This window comes from Cyprinodon tularosa, unplaced genomic scaffold (genome assembly GCF_016077235.1).
Source record: "Cyprinodon tularosa strain WSP-4 unplaced genomic scaffold, ASM1607723v1 ctg370, whole genome shotgun sequence".
Lineage (NCBI taxonomy): Eukaryota > Metazoa > Chordata > Actinopteri > Cyprinodontiformes > Cyprinodontidae > Cyprinodon > Cyprinodon tularosa.
The window spans coordinates 661098-686105 of NW_024039086.1; the positions used below are offsets into that span (position 1 = coordinate 661098).

General features: G+C 39.2%; 8 non-coding genes across 8 annotated transcripts; all 8 read left to right on the top strand.

Annotated features, from left to right (window-relative positions):
• Nucleotides 1-830: 830 nt before the first annotated feature.
• On the top strand, nt 831-902 carry trnap-agg. The gene has a single exon. It is a non-coding gene; the product is annotated as a tRNA-Pro (tRNA).
• Nucleotides 903-1711: 809 nt separating this feature from the next.
• On the top strand, nt 1712-1783 carry trnap-ugg. Its single transcript has one exon. It is a non-coding gene; the product is annotated as a tRNA-Pro (tRNA).
• An 810-nt stretch (nt 1784-2593) lies between these two features.
• On the top strand, nt 2594-2665 carry trnap-ugg. Its single transcript has one exon. It is a non-coding gene; the product is annotated as a tRNA-Pro (tRNA).
• An 811-nt stretch (nt 2666-3476) lies between these two features.
• On the top strand, nt 3477-3548 carry trnap-ugg. Its single transcript has one exon. It is a non-coding gene; the product is annotated as a tRNA-Pro (tRNA).
• Nucleotides 3549-5962: 2414 nt separating this feature from the next.
• On the top strand, nt 5963-6034 carry trnap-ugg. The gene has a single exon. It is a non-coding gene; the product is annotated as a tRNA-Pro (tRNA).
• Nucleotides 6035-8458: 2424 nt separating this feature from the next.
• trnap-ugg lies at nt 8459-8530 on the top strand. The gene has a single exon. It is a non-coding gene; the product is annotated as a tRNA-Pro (tRNA).
• An 807-nt stretch (nt 8531-9337) lies between these two features.
• trnap-ugg lies at nt 9338-9409 on the top strand. Its single transcript has one exon. It is a non-coding gene; the product is annotated as a tRNA-Pro (tRNA).
• Nucleotides 9410-10219: 810 nt separating this feature from the next.
• On the top strand, nt 10220-10291 carry trnap-ugg. The gene has a single exon. It is a non-coding gene; the product is annotated as a tRNA-Pro (tRNA).
• Nucleotides 10292-25008: the final 14717 nt, after the last annotated feature.

Here is a 25008-nt window from a genome sequence, read left to right on the forward strand (position 1 = left end):
CGGTTTCAAATCCCGGACCATCCCTTCTTCTCTGTTTGACAATGAATCCAAGTGCAGACAGGACAGATTAACTCATAACCAGAAGAACTATTGCTGGTTTTACAAATTTCAGCAACTAAACAAAGTCTAATTCAACTCACTTCAAGAAGCAATCTCAAACCTTGCTCTTGATATAGCAGATCTGTCTCTGTGCTTTTATAGCCTTTACAGCAGCAACAATTCATAATGGCCCTTCCCAGACATTGCTGGCTTAATAGCAGCCCACTTCCCTCCAACTTCAAGCCAATGAAGGGACCCCCTCCAACATATATTTTTTACTCTTACTCTAATTTTCACTGAATTACAGGGTTTGACCAGGTGACGATTCTTCTCTTCAGATGTTAATGTCCACAAATTATGGACAGAAAGATTATTTTGGTACAAATATTGATGTTTAAAATGAATTGTAGAGGACCAGAGAAGGACCAGCCAAGGCCCCATTAAAGAAAGTGGGGAAATTTAAGGGGCTGCTACTGTGTGTCTTGGCATGTGTGTTTAAGAATGGAATATAAATTCAACAAATGTCAAGGCTAAGACAAAACCAAGACATCTCACCTTTTGAAAAAAAGTCCACAAACTCGCTTAGCATTAAAATCAACGATTTGTCCAGGATTTCTAACCAGGACCACTCACAACAAGGTCCTGAAACATAATTATAGAACGAGTCCCTGGCAGTAACAAAAGTGTGAATTGCCTAAAAGTAGCAGCTATTATTCAAAGGCTGTAGGGAAGTGCAATTTCTGTTGAATCTGTTCTGCTCGAGAGCGCCACCTAGCTGACAGTTCACCAAGGGCTTGTTGGTCTAGGCGTATGATTCTCGCTTAGGGTGCGAGAGGTCCCGGGTTCAAATCCCGGACAAGCCCTTCTTCTCTGTTTGACAATGAATCCAAGTGCAGACAGGACAGATTAACTCATAAACAGAAGAACTATTGCTGGTTTTACAAATTTCAGCAACTTAACAAAGTGTTATTCAACTCACTTCAAGAAGCAATCTCAAACCTTGCTCTTGATATAGCAGATCTGTCTCTGTGCTTTTATAGCCTTTACAGCAGCAACAATTCATAATGGCCCTTCCCAGACATTGCTGGCTTAATAGCAGCCCACTTCCCTCCAACTTCAAGCCAATGAAGGGACCCCCTCCAACATATATTTTTTACTCTTACTCAAATTTTCACTGAATTACAGGGTATGACCAGGTGATGATTCTTCTCTTCAGATGTTAATGTCCACAAATTATGGACAGAAAGATTATTTTGGTACAAATATTGATGTTTAAAAATGAATTGTAGGGGACCAGAGAAGGACCAGCCAAGGCCCCATTAAAGAAAGTGGGGAAATTTAAAGGGCTGCTACTGTGTGTCTTGGCATGTGTGTTTAAGAATGGAATATAAATTCAACAAATGTCAAGGCTAAGACAAAACCAAGACATCTCACTTTTTGAAGAAAGTCCACAAACTCGCTTATCATTAAAATCAACGATTTGTCCAGGATTTCTAACCAGGACCACTCACAACAAGGCCCTGAAACATAATTATAGAATAACGAGCCCCTGGCATTAACAAAAGTGTGAATTGCCTAAAAGTAGCAGCCATTATTCAAAGGCTGTAGGGAAGTGCAATTTCTGTTGAATCTGTTCTGCTCGAGAGCGCCACCTAGCTGACAGTTCACCAAGGGCTTGTTGGTCTAGGCGTATGATTCTCGCTTTGGGTGCGAGAGGTCCCGGGTTCAAATCCCGGACAAGCCCTTCCTCTCTGTTTGACAATGAATCCAAGTGCAGACAGGACAGATTAACTCATAAACAGAAGAACTATTGCTGGTTTTACAAATTTCAGCAACTTAACAAAGTGTAATTCAACTCACTTCAAGAAGCAATCTCAAACCTTGCTCTTGATATAGCAGATCTGTCTCTGTGCTTTTATAGCCTTTACAGCAGCAACAATTCATAATGGCCCTTCCCAGTCATTGCTGGCTTAATAGCAGCCCACTTCCCTCCAACTTCAAGCCAATGAAGGGACCCCCTCCAACATATATTTTTTACTCTTACTCCACCCTTTCACTGAATTACAGGGTATGACCAGGTGATGATTCTTCTCTTCAGATGTTAATGTCCACAAATTATGGACAGAAAGATTATTTTGGTACAAATATTGATGTTTAAAAATGAATTGTAGGGGACCAGAGAAGGACCAGCCAAGGCCCCATTAAAGAAAGTGGGGAAATTTAAAGGGCTGCTACTGTGTGTCTTGGCATGTGTGTTTAAGAATGGAATATAAATTCAACAAATGTCAAGGCTAAGACAAAACCAAGACATCTCACTTTTTGAAAAAAGTCCACAAACTCGCTTATCATTAAAATCAACGATTTGTCCAGGATTTCTAACCAGGACCACTCACAACAAGGCCCTGAAACATAATTATAGAATAACGAGCCCCTGGCATTAACAAAAGTGTGAATTGCCTAAAAGTAGCAGCCATTATTCAAAGGCTGTAGGGAAGTGCAATTTCTGTTGAATCTGTTCTGCTCGAGAGCGCCACCTAGCTGACAGTTCACCAAGGGCTTGTTGGTCTAGGCGTATGATTCTCGCTTTGGGTGCGAGAGGTCCCGGGTTCAAATCCCGGACAAGCCCTTCCTCTCTGTTTGACAATGAATCCAAGTGCAGACAGGACAGATTAACTCATAAACAGAAGAACTATTGCTGGTTTTACAAATTTCAGCAACTTAACAAAGTGTAATTCAACTCACTTCAAGAAGCAATCTCAAACCTTGCTCTTGATATAGCAGATCTGTCTCTGTGCTTTTATAGCCTTTACAGCAGCAACAATTCATAATGGCCCTTCCCAGTCATTGCTGGCTTAATAGCAGCCCACTTCCCTCCAACTTCAAGCCAATGAAGGGACCCCCTCCAACATATATTTTTTACTCTTACTCCACCCTTTCACTGAATTACAGGGTATGACCAGGTGATGATTCTTCTCTTCAGATGTTAATGTCCACAAATTATGGACAGAAAGATTATTTTGGTACAAATATTGATGTTTAAAAATGAATTGTAGGGGACCAGAGAAGGACCAGCCAAGGCCCCATTAAAGAAAGTGGGGAAATTTAAGGGGCTGCTACTGTGTGTCTTGGCATGTGTGTTTAAGAATGGAATATAAATTCAACAAATGTCAAGGCTAAGACAAAACCAAGACATCTCACTTTTTGAAAAAAAGTCCACAAACTCGCTTATCATTAAAATCAACGATTTGTCCAGGATTTCTAACCAGGACCACTCACAACAAGGCCCTGAAACATAATTATAGAATAACGAGCCCCTGGCATTAACAAAAGTGTGAATTGCCTAAAAGTAGCAGCCATTATTCAAAGGCTGTAGGGAAGTGCAATTTCTGTTGAATCTGTTCTGCTCGAGAGCGCCACCTAGCTGACAGTTCACCAAGGGCTTGTTGGTCTAGGCGTATGATTCTCGCTTTGGGTGCGAGAGGTCCCGGGTTCAAATCCCGGACAAGCCCTTCCTCTCTGTTTGACAATGAATCCAAGTGCAGACAGGACAGATTAACTCATAAACAGAAGAACTATTGCTGGTTTTACAAATTTCAGCAACTTAACAAAGTGTAATTCAACTCACTTCAAGAAGCAATCTTAAACCTTGCTCTTGATATAGCAGATCTGTCTCTGTGCTTTTACAGGTGCTGGTCATAAAATTAGAATATCATGAAAAAGTAGATTGATTTCAGTAATTCCATTTAAAAAGTGAAACTTGTATATTATATTCATACATTACATACAAACTCATATATTTCAGATGTTTATTTTGTTTAATTTTGATGATTACAAATGACAACAAATGAAAATCTCAAATTCATCATATCAGAAAATTAGAATATTACTGAAGACCAATAAAAACAAAGGATTTATAGAAATGTTGGCCAACTGAAAAGTATGAACATGAAAAGTATGAGCATGTACAGCACTCAGTATTTAGTTGGGCCTCCTTTGGCCTGTATTACTGCAGCAATGCGGCGTGGCATGGAGTCGATCAGTCTGTGGCACTGCTCAGGTGTTATGATAGCCCAGGTTGCTCTAATAGTGGCTTTTAGCTCTTCTGAATTGTTGGGTCTGGTGTATTGCATCTTCTTCTTCACAATACCCCATAGATTTTCTATGGGGTTAAGGTCAGGAGAGTTTGCTGGCCAATTAAGAACAGGGATACCATGGTCCTTCAACCAGGTACTGGTAGCTTTGGCACTGTGTGCAGGTGCCAAGTCCTGTTGGAAAATGAAATCTGCATCTCCAAAAAGTTGGTCAGCTGCAGGAAGCATGAAGTGCTCTAAAACTTCCTGGTATGTGGCTGCGTTGACCCTGGACCTCAGAAAACACAATGGACCAACACCAGCAGATGACATGGCACCCCAAACCATCACTGACTGTGGAAACTTTACACTGGACTTCAAGCAATGTGGATGAAGTGCCTCTCTTCTTTTCCTCCAGACTCTGGGACCTTGATTTCCAAAGGAAATGCAAAATTTACTTTCATCAGAGAACATGACTTTGGACCACTCACCAGCAGTCCAGTCCTGTTTCTCTTTAGACGCTTCTGACGCTGTCTGTGGTTCAAGAGTGGCTTGACACAAGGAATGCGACAGCAGAAACCCATGTCTTTCATACGTCTGTGTGTGGTGGTTCTTGAAGCACTCACTCCAGCTGCAGTCCACTCTTTGTGAATCTCCCCCACATTTTTGAAGGGGTTTTGTTTCACAATCCTCTCCAGGGTGCGGTTATCTCTCTTGCTTGTACACTTTTTTCGACCACATCTTTTCCTTCCCTTCGCCTCTCTATTAATGTGCTTGGACACTGAGCTCTGTGAACAGCCAGCCTCTTTAGCGATGACCTTTTGTGTCTTGCCCTCCTTGTGCAAGGTGTCGATGGTCGTCTTTTGGACAACTGTCAAGTCAGCAGTCTTCCCCATGATTGTGTAGCCTATAGAACTAGACTGAAAGACCATTTAAAGGCTTTTGCAGGTGGTTTGAGTTAATTAGCTGATTAGAGTGTGGTACCAGGGGCCATCAATTTTGAACCTTTTCACAATATTCTAATTTTCTGATATGATGAATTTGAGATTTTCATTTGTTGTCATTTGTAATCATCAAAATTAAACAAAATAAACATCTGAAATATATGAGTTTGTATGTAATGTATGAATATAATATACAAGTTTCACTTTTTAAATGGAATTACTGAAATCAATCTACTTTTTCATGATATTCTAATTTTATGACCAGCACCTGTATAGCCTTTACAGCAGCAACAATTCATAATGGCCCTTCCCAGTCATTGCTGGCTTAATAGCAGCCCACTTCCCTCCAACTTCAAGCCAATGAAGGGACCCCCTCCAACATATATTTTTTACTCTTACTCCACCCTTTCACTGAATTACAGGGTATGACCAGGTGATGATTCTTCTCTTCAGATGTTAATGTCCACAAATTATGGACAGAAAGATTATTTTGGTACAAATATTGATGTTTAAAAATGAATTGTAGGGGAACAGAGAAGGACCAGCCAAGGCCCCATTAAAGAAAGTGGGGAAATTTAAAGGGCTGCTACTGTGTGTCTTGGCATGTGTGTTTAAGAATGGAATATAAATTCAACAAATGTCAAGGCTAAGACAAAACCAAGACATCTCACTTTTGAAAAAAATTCCACAAACTCGCTTATCATTAAAACCAACGATTTGTCCAGGATTTCTAACCAGGACCACTCACAACAAGGCCCTGAAACATAATTATAGAATAACGAGCCCCTGGCATTAACAAAAGTGTGAATTGCCTAAAAGTAGCAGCCATTATTCAAAGGCTGTAGGGAAGTGCAATTTCTGTTGAATCTGTTCTGCTCGAGAGTGCCACCTAGCTGACAGTTCACCAAGGGCTTGTTGGTCTAGGCGTATGATTCTCGCTTTGGGTGTGAGAGGTCCCGGGTTCAAATCCCGGACAAGCCCTTCTTCTCTGTTTGACAATGAATCCAAGTGCAGACAGGACAGATTAACTCATAAACAGAAGAACTATTGCTGGTTTTACAAATTTCAGCAACTTAACAAAGTGTACAGGTGCTGGTCATAAAATTAGAATATCATGAAAAAGTAGATTGATTTCAGTAATTCCATTTAAAAAGTGAAACTTGTATATTATATTCATACATTACATACAAACTCATATATTTCAGATGTTTATTTTGTTTAATTTTGATGATTACAAATGACAACAAATGAAAATCTCAAATTCATCATATCAGAAAATTAGAATATTACTGAAGACCAATAAAAACAAAGGATTTATAGAAATGTTGGCCAACTGAAAAGTATGAACATGAAAAGTATGAGCATGTACAGCACTCAGTATTTAGTTGGGCCTCCTTTGGCCTGTATTACTGCAGCAATGCGGCGTGGCATGGAGTCGATCAGTCTGTGGCACTGCTCAGGTGTTATGATAGCCCAGGTTGCTCTAATAGTGGCTTTTAGCTCTTCTGAATTGTTGGGTCTGGTGTATTGCATCTTCTTCTTCACAATACCCCATAGATTTTCTATGGGGTTAAGGTCAGGAGAGTTTGCTGGCCAATTAAGAACAGGGATACCATGGTCCTTCAACCAGGTACTGGTAGCTTTGGCACTGTGTGCAGGTGCCAAGTCCTGTTGGAAAATGAAATCTGCATCTCCAAAAAGTTGGTCAGCTGCAGGAAGCATGAAGTGCTCTAAAACTTCCTGGTATGTGGCTGCGTTGACCCTGGACCTCAGAAAACACAATGGACCAACACCAGCAGATGACATGGCACCCCAAACCATCACTGACTGTGGAAACTTTACACTGGACTTCAAGCAACGTGGATGAAGTGCCTCTCTTCTTTTCCTCCAGACTCTGGGACCTTGATTTCCAAAGGAAATGCAAAATTTACTTTCATCAGAGAACATGACTTTGGACCACTCACCAGCAGTCCAGTCCTGTTTCTCTTTAGCCCAGGCAAGACGCTTCTGACGCTGTCTGTGGTTCAAGAGTGGCTTGACACAAGGAATGCGACAGCAGAAACCCATGTCTTTCATACGTCTGTGTGTGGTGGTTCTTGAAGCACTCACTCCAGCTGCAGTCCACTCTTTGTGAATCTCCCCCACATTTTTGAATGGGTTTTGTTTCACAATCCTCTCCAGGGTGCGGTTATCTCTCTTGCTTGTACACTTTTTTCGACCACATCTTTTCCTTCCCTTCGCCTCTCTATTAATGTGCTTGGACACTGAGCTCTGTGAACAGCCAGCCTCTTTAGCGATGACCTTTTGTGTCTTGCCCTCCTTGTGCAAGGTGTCGATGGTCGTCTTTTGGACAACTGTCAAGTCAGCAGTCTTCCCCATGATTGTGTAGCCTATAGAACTAGACTGAAAGACCATTTAAAGGCTTTTGCAGGTGGTTTGAGTTAATTAGCTGATTAGAGTGTGGCACCAGGGGCCATCAATTTTGAACCTTTTCACAATATTCTAATTTTCTGATATGATGAATTTGAGATTTTCATTTGTTGTCATTTGTAATCATCAAAATTAAACAAAATAAACATCTGAAATATATGAGTTTGTATGTAATGTATGAATATAATATACAAGTTTCACTTTTTAAATGGAATTACTGAAATCAATCTACTTTTTCATGATATTCTAATTTTATGACCAGCACCTGTAATTCAACTCACTTCAAGAAGCAATCTCAAACCTTGCTCTTGATATAGCAGATCTGTCTCTGTGCTTTTATAGCCTTTACAGCAGCAACAATTCATAATGGCCCTTCCCAGACATTGCTGGCTTAATAGCAGCCCACTTCCCTCCAACTTCAAGCCAATGAAGGGACCCCCTCCAACATATATTTTTTACTCTTACTCAAATTTTCACTGAATTACAGGGTATGACCAGGTGATGATTCTTCTCTTCAGATGTTAATGTCCACAAATTATGGACAGAAAGATTATTTTGGTACAAATATTGATGTTTAAAAATGAATTGTAGGGGACCAGAGAAGGACCAGCCAAGGCCCCATTAAAGAAAGTGGGGAAATTTAAAGGGCTGCTACTGTGTGTCTTGGCATGTGTGTTTAAGAATGGAATATAAATTCAACAAATGTCAAGGCTAAGACAAAACCAAGACATCTCACTTTTTGAAAAAAAGTCCACAAACTCGCTTATCATTAAAATCAACGATTTGTCCAGGATTTCTAACCAGGACCACTCACAACAAGGCCCTGAAACATAATTATAGAATAACGAGCCCCTGGCATTAACAAAAGTGTGAATTGCCTAAAAGTAGCAGCCATTATTCAAAGGCTGTAGGGAAGTGCAATTTCTGTTGAATCTGTTCTGCTCGAGAGCGCCACCTAGCTGACAGTTCACCAAGGGCTTGTTGGTCTAGGCGTATGATTCTCGCTTTGGGTGCGAGAGGTCCCGGGTTCAAATCCCGGACAAGCCCTTCCTCTCTGTTTGACAATGAATCCAAGTGCAGACAGGACAGATTAACTCATAAACAGAAGAACTATTGCTGGTTTTACAAATTTCAGCAACTTAAAGTGTAATTCAACTCACTTCAAGAAGCAATCTCAAACCTTGCTCTTGATATAGCAGATCTGTCTCTGTGCTTTTATAGCCTTTACAGCAGCAACAATTCATAATGGCCCTTCCCAGACATTGCTGGCTTAATAGCAGCCCACTTCCCTCCAACTTCAAGCCAATGAAGGGACCCCCTCCAACATATATTTTTTACTCTTACTCCACCCTTTCACTGAATTACAGGGTATGACCAGGTGATGATTCTTCTCTTCAGATGTTAATGTCCACAAATTATGGACAGAAAGATTATTTTGGTACAAATATTGATGTTTAAAAATGAATTGTAGGGGACCAGAGAAGGACCAGCCAAGGCCCCATTAAAGAAAGTGGGGAAATTTAAGGGGCTGCTACTGTGTGTCTTGGCATGTGTGTTTAAGAATGGAATATAAATTCAACAAATGTCAAGGCTAAGACAAAACCAAGACATCTCACTTTTTGAAAAAAGTCCACAAACTCGCTTATCATTAAAATCAACGATTTGTCCAGGATTTCTAACCAGGACCACTCACAACAAGGCCCTGAAACATAATTATAGAATAACGAGCCCCTGGCATTAACAAAAGTGTGAATTGCCTAAAAGTAGCAGCCATTATTCAAAGGCTGTAGGGAAGTGCAATTTCTGTTGAATCTGTTCTGCTCGAGAGCGCCACCTAGCTGACAGCTCACCAAGGGCTTGTTGGTCTAGGCGTATGATTCTCGCTTTGGGTGCGAGAGGTCCCGGGTTCAAATCCCGGACAAGCCCTTCTTCTCTGTTTGACAATGAATCCAAGTGCAGACAGGACAGATTAACTCATAAACAGAAGAACTATTGCTGGTTTTACAAATTTCAGCAACTTAACAAAGTGTAATTCAACTCACTTCAAGAAGCAATCTCAAACCTTGCTCTTGATATAGCAGATCTGTCTCTGTGCTTTTATAGCCTTTACAGCAGCAACAATTCATAATGGCCCTTCCCAGACATTGCTGGCTTAATAGCAGCCCACTTCCCTCCAACTTCAAGCCAATGAAGGGACCCCCTCCAACATATATTTTTTACTCTTACTCAAATTTTCACTGAATTACAGGGTATGACCAGGTGATGATTCTTCTCTTCAGATGTTAATGTCCACAAATTATGGACAGAAAGATTATTTTGGTACAAATATTGATGTTTAAAAATGAATTGTAGGGGACCAGAGAAGGACCAGCCAAGGCCCCATTAAAGAAAGTGGGGAAATTTAAAGGGCTGCTACTGTGTGTCTTGGCATGTGTGTTTAAGAATGGAATATAAATTCAACAAATGTCAAGGCTAAGACAAAACCAAGACATCTCACTTTTTGAAAAAAAGTCCACAAACTCGCTTATCATTAAAATCAACGATTTGTCCAGGATTTCTAACCAGGACCACTCACAACAAGGCCCTGAAACATAATTATAGAATAACGAGCCCCTGGCATTAACAAAAGTGTGAATTGCCTAAAAGTAGCAGCCATTATTCAAAGGCTGTAGGGAAGTGCAATTTCTGTTGAATCTGTTCTGCTCGAGAGCGCCACCTAGCTGACAGTTCACCAAGGGCTTGTTGGTCTAGGCGTATGATTCTCGCTTTGGGTGCGAGAGGTCCCGGGTTCAAATCCCGGACAAGCCCTTCTTCTCTGTTTGACAATGAATCCAAGTGCAGACAGGACAGATTAACTCATAAACAGAAGAACTATTGCTGGTTTTACAAATTTCAGCAACTTAACAAAGTGTAATTCAACTCACTTCAAGAAGCAATCTCAAACCTTGCTCTTGATATAGCAGATCTGTCTCTGTGCTTTTATAGCCTTTACAGCAGCAACAATTCATAATGGCCCTTCCCAGACATTGCTGGCTTAATAGCAGCCCACTTCCCTCCAACTTCAAGCCAATGAAGGGACCCCCTCCAACATATATTTTTTACTCTTACTCAAATTTTCACTGAATTACAGGGTATGACCAGGTGATGATTCTTCTCTTCAGATGTTAATGTCCACAAATTATGGACAGAAAGATTATTTTGGTACAAATATTGATGTTTAAAAATGAATTGTAGGGGACCAGAGAAGGACCAGCCAAGGCCCCATTAAAGAAAGTGGGGAAATTTAAAGGGCTGCTACTGTGTGTCTTGGCATGTGTGTTTAAGAATGGAATATAAATTCAACAAATGTCAAGGCTAAGACAAAACCAAGACATCTCACTTTTTGAAAAAAGTCCACAAACTCGCTTATCATTAAAATCAACGATTTGTCCAGGATTTCTAACCAGGACCACTCACAACAAGGCCCTGAAACATAATTATAGAATAACGAGCCCCTGGCATTAACAAAAGTGTGAATTGCCTAAAAGTAGCAGCCATTATTTTATTTTTTTTGTCTTTTATTATAAAAAATTACTTAAAAGAAAAATTTAACAACATAATTCAAAATATACCAAAAACAGAACATATTTGCTATACAAAATAAAAATCACACACAAAAAAACAAAAAACAAAATCAAATCAGAGTTATTCATTATTCATAAAGTCCATTCTATACTGTATTTTCTGTTGAGAAGTGGTCCAAATATTTCCTTGCAGCGGTCCTTGTTGATGTTGTTAACTGTCCTCAAATGTTCCTGCATCAGTCCAGTGAATAATTTCCAGCGATTGACATTCTTGTGTTAGCAGCCATTATTCAAAGGCTGTAGGGAAGTGCAATTTCTGTTGAATCTGTTCTGCTCGAGAGCGCCACCTAGCTGACAGTTCACCAAGGGCTTGTTGGTCTAGGCGTATGATTCTCGCTTAGGGTGCGAGAGGTCCTGGGTTCAAATCCTGGACAAGGCCTTCCTTTCTGTTTGACAATGAATCCAAGTGCAGACAGGACAGATTAACTCATAAACAGAACAACTATTGCTGGTTTTACAAATTTCAGCAACTTAATTAAGTCTAATCCAAGTCACTTCAAGAAGCAATCTCCAGCCTTGGTGTTAATATAGCAGATCTCAGTCACTGTGATTTTATAGCCTTTACAGTCGCAGCAATTCATAAAGGCCCTTCCCAATCAAATGCTGGCTTAATAGCAGCCTACTTCCCTCCAACTTAAAGCCAATTGAGGGACCCCCTTTGGGTGCGAGAAGTCCTGGTATCAAATTCTAGACAAGCCCTACTTTTCTGTCTGACCGTGCAGACAGGACAGATTAACTCATAAACAGAAGACGAACAAACACATCTGGTTTTACAAATTTCAGCAACGTAAGAAAGTCTAATCCAAATCACTGTAAGAAGCAATCTCAAACCTTGGTGTTTATATAACCGATATCATTAACTTTGATTTTATAGCCTTTACAGCAGCAGCAATTCATAATGGCCATTCCCAGTTAAATGCTGGCTTAATTTATTAGTTTTGTTTTTTAGTTTTCTTTTGTTGAAGACAAAGTCAAAATCAGTATTTTATTTGAATAAAGTTTTATTTAGTACGGTTTTATTTATTATTCATTTTATTTAGTTTTATGTAATTTAAGCTTTCTTTTATGGGAAGGTATGAAAACTTACAAGCACATCTGTTGATACATGATCATGCAGAGGCCAAGCTCTGTGGTTCTCTTTAGTTTCATCAACACACCCTCTAGGTGGCAGTGTTGTTCTCACAAAGAACCAGCTGTAGTGTTTCCCAGAGGAGCCAACATGAATGGCAGAGCTTTCCCTCCCTACTTTAGATCCTAGAGTCTCTGCTGGATAGTAGACCTGCAAACAGCCCAATAAAAGAAGTGCTTGAGCTTTGATGATGCAGGAGTTTTAGAGCCTTTGTTTAAAAATGAATAAAGCCTTTTATTTCCTCTTAGAGTTTTGTAGATGTTAAAGACTCACTAGGTCAGAGTATCAAATTACTGGATTACAAGGAATAGAAAGGTGGATAAAAGAAGCCAGGTGAAGGCAGATGAAGGAAACCTTAGAATGAAATCGGCCAGCTGAATGAATTTATGAACTTTTCTTTGGGATTACTGTTCCCATGAAAAAAACACTTTTTTTTTTGTAAAGAAACCCAAATGGATTTCTCCATTGTGGACTCAGTCTTTATTTACATTCCTCTTCACTGAGAGATGGTATCCTATATTTTAGTCTCTAATCCTCCTCTTATTGGAACTAATCGGCATCCTGGAGAACTAAAGAGAGTTATTGGTGTTATGGTAAATAACAGACTGAAAGCTCTGCTTTTCATATTTAAGAAATAAGAATGTGCACATATGTCTGAGTATGCAAACAATTGTGGAAATGTATTTAGCTAGATTGAGCATGCATGGGCCTGGAATCGAACCTGGAACCTTTCTGCAAGGTGACAGTGCTACCCTGTCAACTACTGTGTAGTATTCCCTTAGCTCTCTACTGTGCAGATATTTTATATCAAAGGGAAACATATTCCCAGAAATTATCATGTTTTTCTTTTTTATGCTTTTTTGTACTATATAAACTCTTTTTTTGTGCCTGTCATTTTTTTTATTTTTAATGGCATCTTGCTTTAACTATTTGTACACTATATAGGCTACTGTAACCCTGAAGGAGTAATCCCAAGGGATAAATAAAGTTGAATCTAAGTCTTAAACAAGGGTATTGTTGGTGAAGATGAATATAATCTCAAATTTGACCACTAGATGTCGTAAACTTCTCTTAGGGTATGTTTTATTGACAAACCTACACTGCACCACTTAATCATTTGCTTTTTTTTGTCTGGGTAACGTCTTTTACATACAAACCCTTAAAAGACTGATGAAAAGACAAAACAATATAAATCTCAGCTACATGGCATAATATCCAAACACTCTCTGGATCCATATTCTTAAGCATAATGTAGACGATAAGGCTTATCTTAAATAATCTGGTTCAGTTTTTCCTCATTTCACTGTCAGTTTAAAGAAACCATGATTCAACAGAGGGATTAATCTGGAAGACTTTGTATTCCAGAGTACTTGTTAGTTGGTTGAATGGCAGCAAGAGAAGCTGTGGTAAACAAGGAGCCTTTTTACCTCTGACCCTGAGGTCTGACATGTTATGACAAATCCATCTCACAGCAGGCCTCCTGCATAATCTGCATTCTATCATGCTACATTAAGAAGAAGATGAGAATTGAAAGGGAATCTGATATAAGGTATATTAAATGCATTAAAGGACAGAGGTGCAAAACAAAATCATATGCAAATATCTCTAAAGACTTAGTTGTTCATTCCTCACATCCATAATTAACTTCTCTGTATGTTGACTCTGAATGAGTCAATATATGAGATTTGATCTTTTCCCTGAAGCTCCTCAGCTCTGATCTGGGGTCTAAACATGCAGAAAGAACAGTATCCAGCTCTCAGGCCCCAACATTCATCAGGATGTTTTAGATGAGCTAAAATAACAAACCTCCTTAATTCACTGTTTATGACTCCGAGTAACGAAGGTTCTCAGGAGGTGAAATGTTCAAATATTTGATTAAGTTCAACTGCAGTGCAGATAAACAGCCTGTGGAGCACAGTGTGAAATTTCAGACAAAAGCATCATGAAGCAGCAGCGCTCTTGGCAAACCGTTAACTTACGCAGGACTGTTAGAAGGTCTCCGGTATCTGTCACCGCCCTGGGCCGAGCTTCACTGAAGAAGGAATCCTGTGTTTCTTTTTCTGAGTCTGAAGCAGACACTCTTCACCAAAAAGTCAGCACTAATGTTCATCAATCAAGCATTGCTATCAGTGCATTGCTAGCCTAAATGATAGAAGGTTCTTTGGCCTCGAGGTTGTAGGGAAGTCATATTTAAATGTGAAATCATTCTGGCTTCAACATGTATATAAATGTACTTTCTTAAAATCTGTGTTTTCTTTTTTGTTATCTTATGCAAGCGAGTTAGTTGGACGTCAGCCTGAGCACCTAAATTTGGCCAATCATAAATCAACGGTCATCTGTCAATCAAATTTTTTTGGTCGTAGCATCTTGATTCATATGTCGCAGCTAATATACGCAACGGTTGAAATAAGAAATAAGAATAATTTCCTTTCCAATTGAGTTCCATCCCAGTGTTCAGGGGGATGTACGGGATGTACGGGATGGACGGCTGTAAGCCTTCTACACCAAACCAAGCTTCTGCCGCCCTGGTGTCGTCTTCCACAACCTTTTTTTTACCCCGCTTTCCTCCTCTAAATAAAAAATGTACGATGGAGGAGACTCATCCACGACCTCTGACACTAAACTCTCCTCCTCTTGCATGTTTCCTCTGTCCATAGCGTTCCTTGACAGTGTCGTTTCTAAGTCACAAATTTAGTGCTACTTGGTCCCAATGGAATTTCCCATTGGGAACCTACTAGCACTAAGTTGCTAACTGGTTAGCAAGATGCTTCTGACAAACCGGCCACAATCAAAAAGGCTTACGAACCTACCGCAACAACATCCCGCCCCCTTGATAAACGACCAATCACATTCACTTTGTTCACTTGTGTAAAGTCGGGCACCACTTAGGAGAATTCAGAAATGCAACGGTTGGAATGGCCGCTTCCCTACAACTTTAAACCCATGCTTTGTTCAGTTGTTTACTTTATCATCACAGATGTAAAAACAGCAGCTCTTTGTAGGGTCGTGAAAGGTATACTTGTTAAGACTGAAGGGATACAGTAATAGCCATTCAAAATGTCCCCACTTTCCTTGGCTGGTCCTTGGTTGGTCCCCTACAATTCCACCTTTCAATCTTTGTACTAAAATATTCTTTCTGTCATGATTTGTGGACATTAAGATCTAAAGAGAAGCATCATCTCCTGGTCAGACCCTGTAATTCAGTGAAAGGGTGGAGTAAAAAAAATTTGCTTGGCCTGGAGAGGGGATTTTGCTGGGAGTCACAGGGAAGTGGGCTGCCATTCGGCTGGTGTTTGACTGGGAAGGGCTGCTACTGTAGTTAGAGATTTTTTTTAAAGCACATTTCAGCGAAGAGGTTCCAGGTACAGTAAATCTAGATATTACAGCTTTGACTCTCTAGGACACACCCCCTCCTCATTTGCATAATTAAGCAAAAATGCATACAGAAATGTAAAAAGGGCAGGCAGAAATGTAAAAAGAACAGGCAGAAATGTAAAAAGGGTAGGCAGAAATAAATAGCGGCGAAGAAATAACTAGGGTAAAAAATACAAAGGAAGAATAAAACAGACAAAAATATTATAACATGCACATAAATAAATACTTAAAAATATAAGTAATTAAAAAATGAAGTTGAAGATTATAAAGGACAAAAAAATTAATAAGGTAAATATTACAAAGGAAAATAAACAAAAAAGAAGCTAATTAAAAGAGTTATATGCATTTATGTCTCACTGTGTAATTACATTTATTTTATTTGTTTATTGTATTTTTGGTGGCAATTAATTGTATGCTTATTTATTTACTGAGTGTTATGCCATTTGCCGTGATCATACTTTTTGGACAGTGGGAACCAGTGTCCTTATTTCATCCTGATAGGATGACCAGAGAAGAAAACGCAGCTTTGGTGAATAACAGCTGGGGGACTTCAGCAGCCCCCCTTTTTCAGCCAAAGCAGTCACATGGAAGTCACAGAGGTGTGAAAACCTACCCTCCTCTGTGAGGGCAGAACAAAACCACAGAGCACACAGGATTCTTTCTCTTTTGCCTTTTCTTTTTCTCCCTCGTCTGATCCAGCCTGCTTCTGCTCCTGCTCTCAAAGCTGGGGCCCACTGTGGCCCACAGTGGAGATGCAGGCCCCAGGGAAACCAGATCCCCAGAACCATCAAGGATGAGTCAGAACTCTTCAGAACCTAACTGCTGCAAACAGAACCTTTGCAACACATTTCTCTTGAGTTTCAGAACTTACAGAGCCAAACTGGATGAAGACCATGCCCTGGTGTGAGACTGAGGGGACCCCTGCTGTGAGACTGAGACAAAGAATCCCTGACTGCAGAGCTGCAAAACTGGATGAAACTCAAGCTTTCCAAACGGACATGGAAAAAGGTTTGCAGGTCTGGCATGATTAGGGACAGAACAAGCAATGTGTCTTTTGATGATGCTAATCATATCGTGTGTTTACTGCTCAGTAAAGACAACGCTAATTGATGCTAAAGAATGGACTGCATGCTACGCTATGCTACAGGAATATGAGTTGAGCTGTTGCTAAAGCTTAGACAAGCTTTATTCACTAAGGATTTAACACTGATAGAACATTAGTGTTCACGTGTTCCTCAAATGCTCATTACATTTCCATTGCCAAGTATGACCAAGAGTCATTTAGTGGAATCCCGATTTCTATTCGCTGCTAGCTATTTCAAAGAGGGTAAAGAATCATTTAGCTAAAGGTTATTGGTTCTTGATTAAGCAGATCATTCAATAGAACATTATTTGGCCAAATAATGTTTTATTCACCTCATGGATTTGCATTGTCAATTGGTCTGAAAACATTCCAATTTCTTTAAAATTAGTGAAAAGCTAATTTGATCACATTCCAAATTATTCCAGATAAACTTTGGTTTCAAACACAGAATCCATCTTAAACTGTAATATGTTTTTCAACCGTTTTCCCCTTCCTCTTTGTACATAGTAGTTAGTTTAGTTTAGTTGAGTTTTACTAGTCTTAGTTGAGAGTGTTAAACTGAAATATGTTTGACTTGGAGCTGAAAGATTTTTGTTAATAAAATCTTATATTTTGAACAGAAGTTGTGGTGAATTTATTCCATGTATGTGCAGAAATAACTGTTTGACCATGATTAGTGCTCGAATCACTCTTTCATTTATTGTTCTAACACACGGTTAGTAGGACTGTGTGTCATAAACAGTATATAACAGCTGAAATAATATCTGATTAAATAAGATATTTTACCACCCCTACAGGGGAGGGCAATAAACATCTTAAAGTATCAGAAACATAAATTCCCAGCGGGCTGGGAATAGAATTTAACTATAGAATCACAACATAAATATGGCGTCCCTGATTGCTGGGCCCATTAATTGTAACATTTATTTAGCATCCCATGCGACTGGGCTCATTGAATGTAACATTTAATTGGTGTCTCAGTTTGGTGGTCATCGAATATAACAGTCATTCTGCACATATATGAGAATAAACTTAGAGCCATTATTGAAAACCGTGTGAAAGCATTAACATCAGCTCTCACCACTCAATAATGAAATCTTAAACTCACAACTTAAGAATCCAATACTAAATGTCTTAGCTTATATGAGAAGAAAATATAACCTTTGACATTCTTGGAGAATCAAAATATAGAAAATGTAACTAAATCTAATAACTCCAAAATATCTCTTCAGCTAGTGATAACCAACCTTACTTCAAAGCAAAACTCAGATGATTCAAATCAATCTGATCACTTTGGTCCAACTAAAACTAAAAGATTTAACACCCAAGTTAATCTTATCGTTCGACCAAAATTTATGCACATCTATAACTAGATGCTGCCATTTGTGGTTTCTATAACCACATCCCAAAAATGAAAACTCCCAAGTTATGCTATTTCAAAGTCACCTCCAGTCCAAAATAGGTTAGATGCCTCGGAATTTAACCTAAATCCCTTAGTCTATTAGTCTGATAAGACTCCTAAACACTTATTTTATATTGTGTAGAACAAGATTTGTTGCCAGATTTAACGTAAGTTAATCTGTGATCCTACCCAACCGAAAGGGGGTGGATTCAAATTAAATTGCTTAAAATCCCTTAAAGAAAGGTGAATCATAAGCTAATTTGCTAGTAAATCCTTAAAAAGGTAAGCTTTGCGCCAAACTGCTTATAAATCCTCCAAGACAGGTAAAGCATGCGCTAAAATAGCTAATAAATCCTAAAACAAGGTATAGCATTTTTAACACTGAAAGAAAAGTGTTTCTTTGATATCACAGAAAAGGGTGAAGCATAAGCAAAATTGCTTGTAAGTCCTTAAAAGGTAAGCTTTGCGCCAAACTGCTTATAAATCCTCAGAGACAGGTGAAGCATGCGCTAAAATAGCTGGTAAATCCTAAACAAGGTGTAGCATTTCTAACACTGAAAGAAAAGTGTTTCTTTGATATCACAGGTTTAAAGATAACCCGTGACCCATTTCTACACACATAAAAATAAGTCCTTACAATATGTATATGTAAATATACAAGTATAGTGGGTACTGACTGGATTGTGTTCTTTTGAAATTTCTTCATAACTTGTGTTTTTGTGCCATCAGCTGAAAATGGATCCAAGCATCCTCAATTCTGGGCGCACCATTGAATCCATAGGCATAGAGAAACAGAAACAAATTGTTGCAAAGCTTATCCACTTATCTCCAGAAAAGCAGGATAACCTAAACAATTTTAACTTCAGCCTATGCGAAGAAAAGATTCAAGAATTAATTAACTTAATTCAAAACCCAAATGGAAACTTTCTGATAACAGATGTACTCTGTGAGCTCACGCTTCTTTATCAGCTTAAATATCAAATAAAAGCTAAACAGTACTCTGAGTTAGAAGCCAAATATCAGATGATCTGCCACAGAGTAAGTGCTGCAAACATTTTATTGTCAGGAGCTGACAAGATCAAAGACCCATGTGGCCAGACTGACCATGCCTCAGAACAAAAGGTGACCCCCCTCTCTGAGGACCTATGCAATAAACAAAGCAAGCAGACTTTGAATCAGCAGGAGGTCACCCCAGTCAAAAGGAGAACAGTTCCTGAAGCAGATACAAAGTCTCTAAACTCTGAGTTAACACTAAATAGATCTGAAGGTGTTCAAAGTCAAAGTAGTGTCGCAGACAGAGAGAAACAAGTAGATCACTTGGTAAACTCAAGCAGTTTAAAATTTTGCAAAGGACAGCCATGCAAACCAATCTCTGTCTCACACTCTGCTGACCGAGCATCAAGTGCCAAAGTTCACACCTTGAAAAACTCTGAGGAGAACCAGTCTCCCTTGTGTCATCAAAGGTTAGCTGAAAACCCCCCACCACTTAATGAGCAGAACCAGCTTCCTGACGGGCCAGGTCCACCGAGTGACCATAGAATTCAACAAATTGAATTCTTGGCCAAAGACATTGATATTTTTGACCCAGAAAATCAACACTCCAACATAGCTGATTATCTGCAAGAAGTTGAGCACTGTCTAAAAGACTTGCCATTTCCTTCTTCTCGTGAGAAATTGAAGCTGATTTGGAAAACAACAGCTAGAAGCGTCCATGTTTTCATAAAATCTCTTCCTCCAAAAATCAGAGAAAGTTATTCAGCTCTTTGTCAAACCTTAAGAGAAGAATATTCTGGTTACAGAGATCCGGCGTTAGCAACGCTTGAGGCATCTTTAGTTCTCCAAGGAGAACATGAAACACCCAGAGAATATTACTTTCGCTTGAGACAGGTTTATTTTGAGGGCTGCAGTTCTCCAGATATTGACGAAGAAGATCACACATTTAAAGCATTGTTCATCCAAAATCTACATAAAAGTGTACGATATGATGTAGCAATGCATTGCAGGATAGAAAACCTTTCTATGCAGGAAACTCGCAGATATGCTCAGCTTGTTTGGGAAATAAGTCTCAAATCAGATAGATTCCAAAGCAAGCTTAGAGTCTTTAACCTTCAAACAAAGAACAGGACCAGAAACAGACACAGATTCAGTTTCCCAGTGGTTCACCAAGATGAAGGAATTAATGACTTGAAAGAACGAAAACCTGAACCCCCAGATAAAGGTCATAAACCTTCACATCACAGTGCAAAATCAAAGGTTTACACTGGTAAAGGGGGGTATCAACAAGCTACAGAAACAACAACAAAAGAAAACTTAGAACAGATCTGCAAAACAGTTCTTACAGAGCTACTGGCTTCTCTGACCAATCACAAGGTACCACAATTCCAAGCTAATGGTAAAACTTATCATATCCAAGAGTATGATAGTTGCTGATAATTTCTAACATACTTTAACCTGTTTTATCCTTTCTTTCTTTTGTTTCACAACTTGAGAAATGATGAAGGTTGAACAACAGCATCATGAAGGTGTTAGGAAATTTTGTTTGGAATGTATATATTTGTGTATCAGGGTCAGACTTTCCTGCCAGACCTGCTTCAACCAGACGCAAAACCTCAGGAGAAAATGAACTGTTTTATGATAAGATAGGGTCAGCTTCTGCCAGACCTGCAACAAATCCTCCAGGGACAAACACTGGAGAAGATATGAACCCTAAATGAACTTTCTTCCTGCCGACAGGAACCTGACTCATCACCGCTCCAGATATCATGGCTTTATGGACTTATTTGTTGATCTGAAAACAAAGAACTGCATCTTTTATTTCCAGATCAAAAAGGGGGAATGTTATGCCATTTGCCATGATCATACTTTTTGGACAGTGGGAACCAGTGTCCATATTTCATCCTGATAGGATGACCAGAGAAGAAAACGCAGCTTTGGTGAATAACAGCTGGGGGACTTCAGCAGCCCCCCTTTTTCAGCCAAAGCAGTCACATGGAAGTCACAGAGGTGTGAAAACCTACCCCCCTCTGTGAGGGCAGAACAAAACCACAGAGCACACAGGATTCTTTCTCTTTTGCCTTTTCTTTTTCTCCCTCTTCTGATCCAGCCTGCTTCTGCTCCTGCTCTCAAAGCTGGGGCCCACTGTGGCCCACAGTGGAGATGCAGGCCCCAGGGAAACCAGATCCCCAAAACCATCAAGGATGAGTCAGAACTCTTCAGAACCTAACTGCTGCAAACAGAACCTTTGCAACACATTTCTCTTGAGTTTCAGAACTTACAGAGCCAAACTGGATGAAGACCATGCCCTGGTGTGAGACTGAGGGGACCCCTGCTGTGAGACTGAGACAAAGAACCCCTGACTGCAGAGCTGCAAAACTGGATGAAACTCAAGCTTTCCAAATGGACATGGAAAAAGGTTTGCAGGTCTGGCATGATTAGGGACAGAACAAGCAATGTGTCTTTTGATGATGCTAATCATATCGTGTGTTTACTGCTCAGTAAAGACAACGCTAATTGATGCTAAAGAATGGACTGCATGCTACGCTATGCTACAGGAATATGAGTTGAGCTGTTGCTAAAGCTTAGACAAGCTTTATTCACTAAGGATTTAACACTGATAGAACATTAGTGTTCACGTGTTCCTCAAATGCTCATTACATTTCCATTGCCAAGTATGACCAAGAGTCATTTAGTGGAATCCCGATGTCTATTCGCTGCTAGCTATTTCAAAGAGGGTAAAGAATCATTTAGCTAAAGGTTATTGGTTCTTGATTAAGCAAATCATTCAATAGAACATTATTTGGCCAAATAATGTTTTATTCACCTCATGGATTTGCATTGTCAATTGGTCTGAAAACATTCCAATTTCTTTAAAATTAGTGAAAAGCTAATTTGATCACATTCCAAATTATTCCAGATAAACTTTGGTTTCAAACACAGAATCCATCTTAAACTGTAATATGTTTTTCAACCGTTTTCCCCTTCCTCTTTGTACATAGTAGTTAGTTTAGTTTAGTTGAGTTTTACTAGTCTTAGTTGAGAGTGTTAAACTGAAATATGTTTGACTTGGAGCTGAAAGATTTTTGTTAATAAAATCTTATATTTTGAACAGAAGTTGTGGTGAATTTATTCCATGTATGTGCAGAAATAACTGTTTGACCATGATTAGTGCTCGAATCACTCTTTCATTTATTGTTCTAACACACGGTTAGTAGGACTGTGTGTCATAAACAGTATATAACAGCTGAAATAATATCTGATTAAATAAGATATTTTACCACCCCTACAGGGGAGGGCAATAAACATCTTAAAGTATCAGAAACATAAATTCCCAGCGGGCTGGGAATAGAATTTAACTATAGAATCACAACATGAGCATTAATTTATTTCTGTATTTATTTTTATATATGGCAGAGTCAGTCCTCCATAGCAGAGTAGTATAAATGCAAAACAGAACAAAGAATGGAGTGACCAACTTATTGGAAGCAGGGGTGGAGAAAAGGATCTAGAAAGGAACTAGGGGAAGGGGACTGGAACAAGACAGCAACAAAGAGTTAACAAGTAATACATAAGACCTCCAGTAGTTTTGGGTCACTCAAATGAACAAAACAAACATGAATTGAATGGAACCACTTTGATTAACTGATTTGTTTCTTAATTTATTTAGAGGGGGGAGGGGAACTGCATTGTTTGAAATAAACATGTCCTCTCTTTCATCGAGCTAACAGCTATTAAGCCTGGAACACTGCTAAGCTAACTCCTAAAGCCTTCTAAAGCTAGTTGCTGAAGTAAGCTTTGCTAAGGGTAACCTAATTCACACACTGAAAAATGCGGAGGAGAGGGATTCACCAAATACTATTAACCAAATAGCGCAGATTAACCCACAATCAGTGATTCGTACAAGACAGTGATAGCATGATTCATTTATTCACTGACTGAGTTACTTACTGATTCACACGCCAACTCACTCACTGATTCACTCATTATTCACTCACTGACTTACTCTCTGACTCAATCACTCACTCACTAACTCAATCACTGATTCACTCATTGACTGACTCACTCACTGATTCTCTGACTGAATAATTGACTCACTTATTGACTCAATCACTGGTTCACTGACGGGCTGACTCACACACTCACTAACTCAATAAGTCATTCACTCACAGATTCACTGAGTGACTGACTCTGTCTCACTTACTCACTGTCTCACTTACTCACTCATTGACTCAATCGCTGACCCTGACTGACTCTAATATTGATTCACTCACTGATTCACAGACTGACTCAATCACTGACTGTATGACTGACTCAATCTCTCACTGACTGGCTGACTCAATCACTGATTCACTCACTAATTCACTAACTGACTGGCTCAACAACAGATTCACTGACTGACTGACTGAATGACTTACTTACTCACTCTCTGACTCAAGCACTGACTGATTAAACAACTGACTGACTCATTCACTGATTCATTCACTGATTCACTTACTGATCCACAGACTGGCTTACCGACTGACTAAGGGACTCACTCACTCACTCACTCACTCACTCACTCACTTCACTACACTACACTACACATACTTTATCACTCCGATAGGGAGGTTATGATTTATTTGTTTTTTCTTTTTAGTTTGTTTATCTGTTTTCAAAATACTAAAAACAGTGTTTAGTGATTTGATTTACTGGATTTAGTGGTTATCCATCCATAACCACTGAAAGGTTATGGATGGATTTTACTTGATATTCTGCATAGTGTTAAATTGTATATCTGCATTCACAGAATCTAATCCAAATCATTTTGGTAATGATTTGGATTAGATTATGTGAATGCAGATATTAACTTAAGGTTAATGTTAAGTCGGGGGAAATCTGCTACCTGACGGAGGTCTGTGCTCTCCAAATACTTTTCTTGTTACTTATCATGTAATACGGAATGGTAGAACAGGCTTGATCAGAAGATATTTTTCAAATAGAGAACAATACTTAAAAGCAAAGGTATGACAAAAACTGAGACATTTCTTATTCACCAAAGACTTGCATAAACTTTAAAGAAAAGTGGACAGAAGCAAAGTGATTCTATGAGTTTTCTAATATGAAATTTTAGAGGAAGGTCAATGTATTCTGATATAGATTTTTTGGCTGATATTGGACAGTTTTCTGATGTTGGATTAGGACTATCCTTATATTTTTATAGCCTTATATTTAATGCTCTTAGTGTTTCTTCAATGGTGTCGGCCATTTAGCAGAGGTAAGTATTTTCTCTCTATTGCAGGAAATTGCAAGTTTCCAAAGCAGAGACCTGTCGGGAAGTTCAGGTTTGCTGCATCCTGGAGTTATAAATAAAAATGTCACTAGTTTATCACCAGCTTGAAAATAGTGATACTTTTATGACTAACTAGAGAAGAACTCAGAAAGCGCAAACCTCTGCAAAACAGCACATTTTGCCCCATATTGTGACTTACACCTATAACCAAAACTCACACATGATGAGGGAAACCTCTGGTTAAAATTTCCTTAAAATCCTTTCATAAGTTCATAAGTAAAGCTTGGCATGTAACTGCAGCCTTTGGTGTCTCTTCTGCGCTCTCTTTCTTCATTGGCTCTACTCTCTACTTTTTTCTTTGATCAGAGCATGGCACGGCTCCACTTTCTTGCTTTTTGGTCTTCATTATAATACTTCTGGACCTTTTGAGTCCAATGCTGAAGCTCTCAGTAGTCAGTGCTGCCACCCTCTGGTTTATGAACAAACTTATTTTTCTGCCAAGAATCCTTAAAAAAAATCCTACATCGGGATTGAGATGTGGATCATCACCAAAATGTAATAGATTGTTCCTTGCACTGAGCTGCACCACTGGTGATAATTTTATTAGTTCATTAATTTAAGTAATCCTGCAAAGAGACTAAAACCGA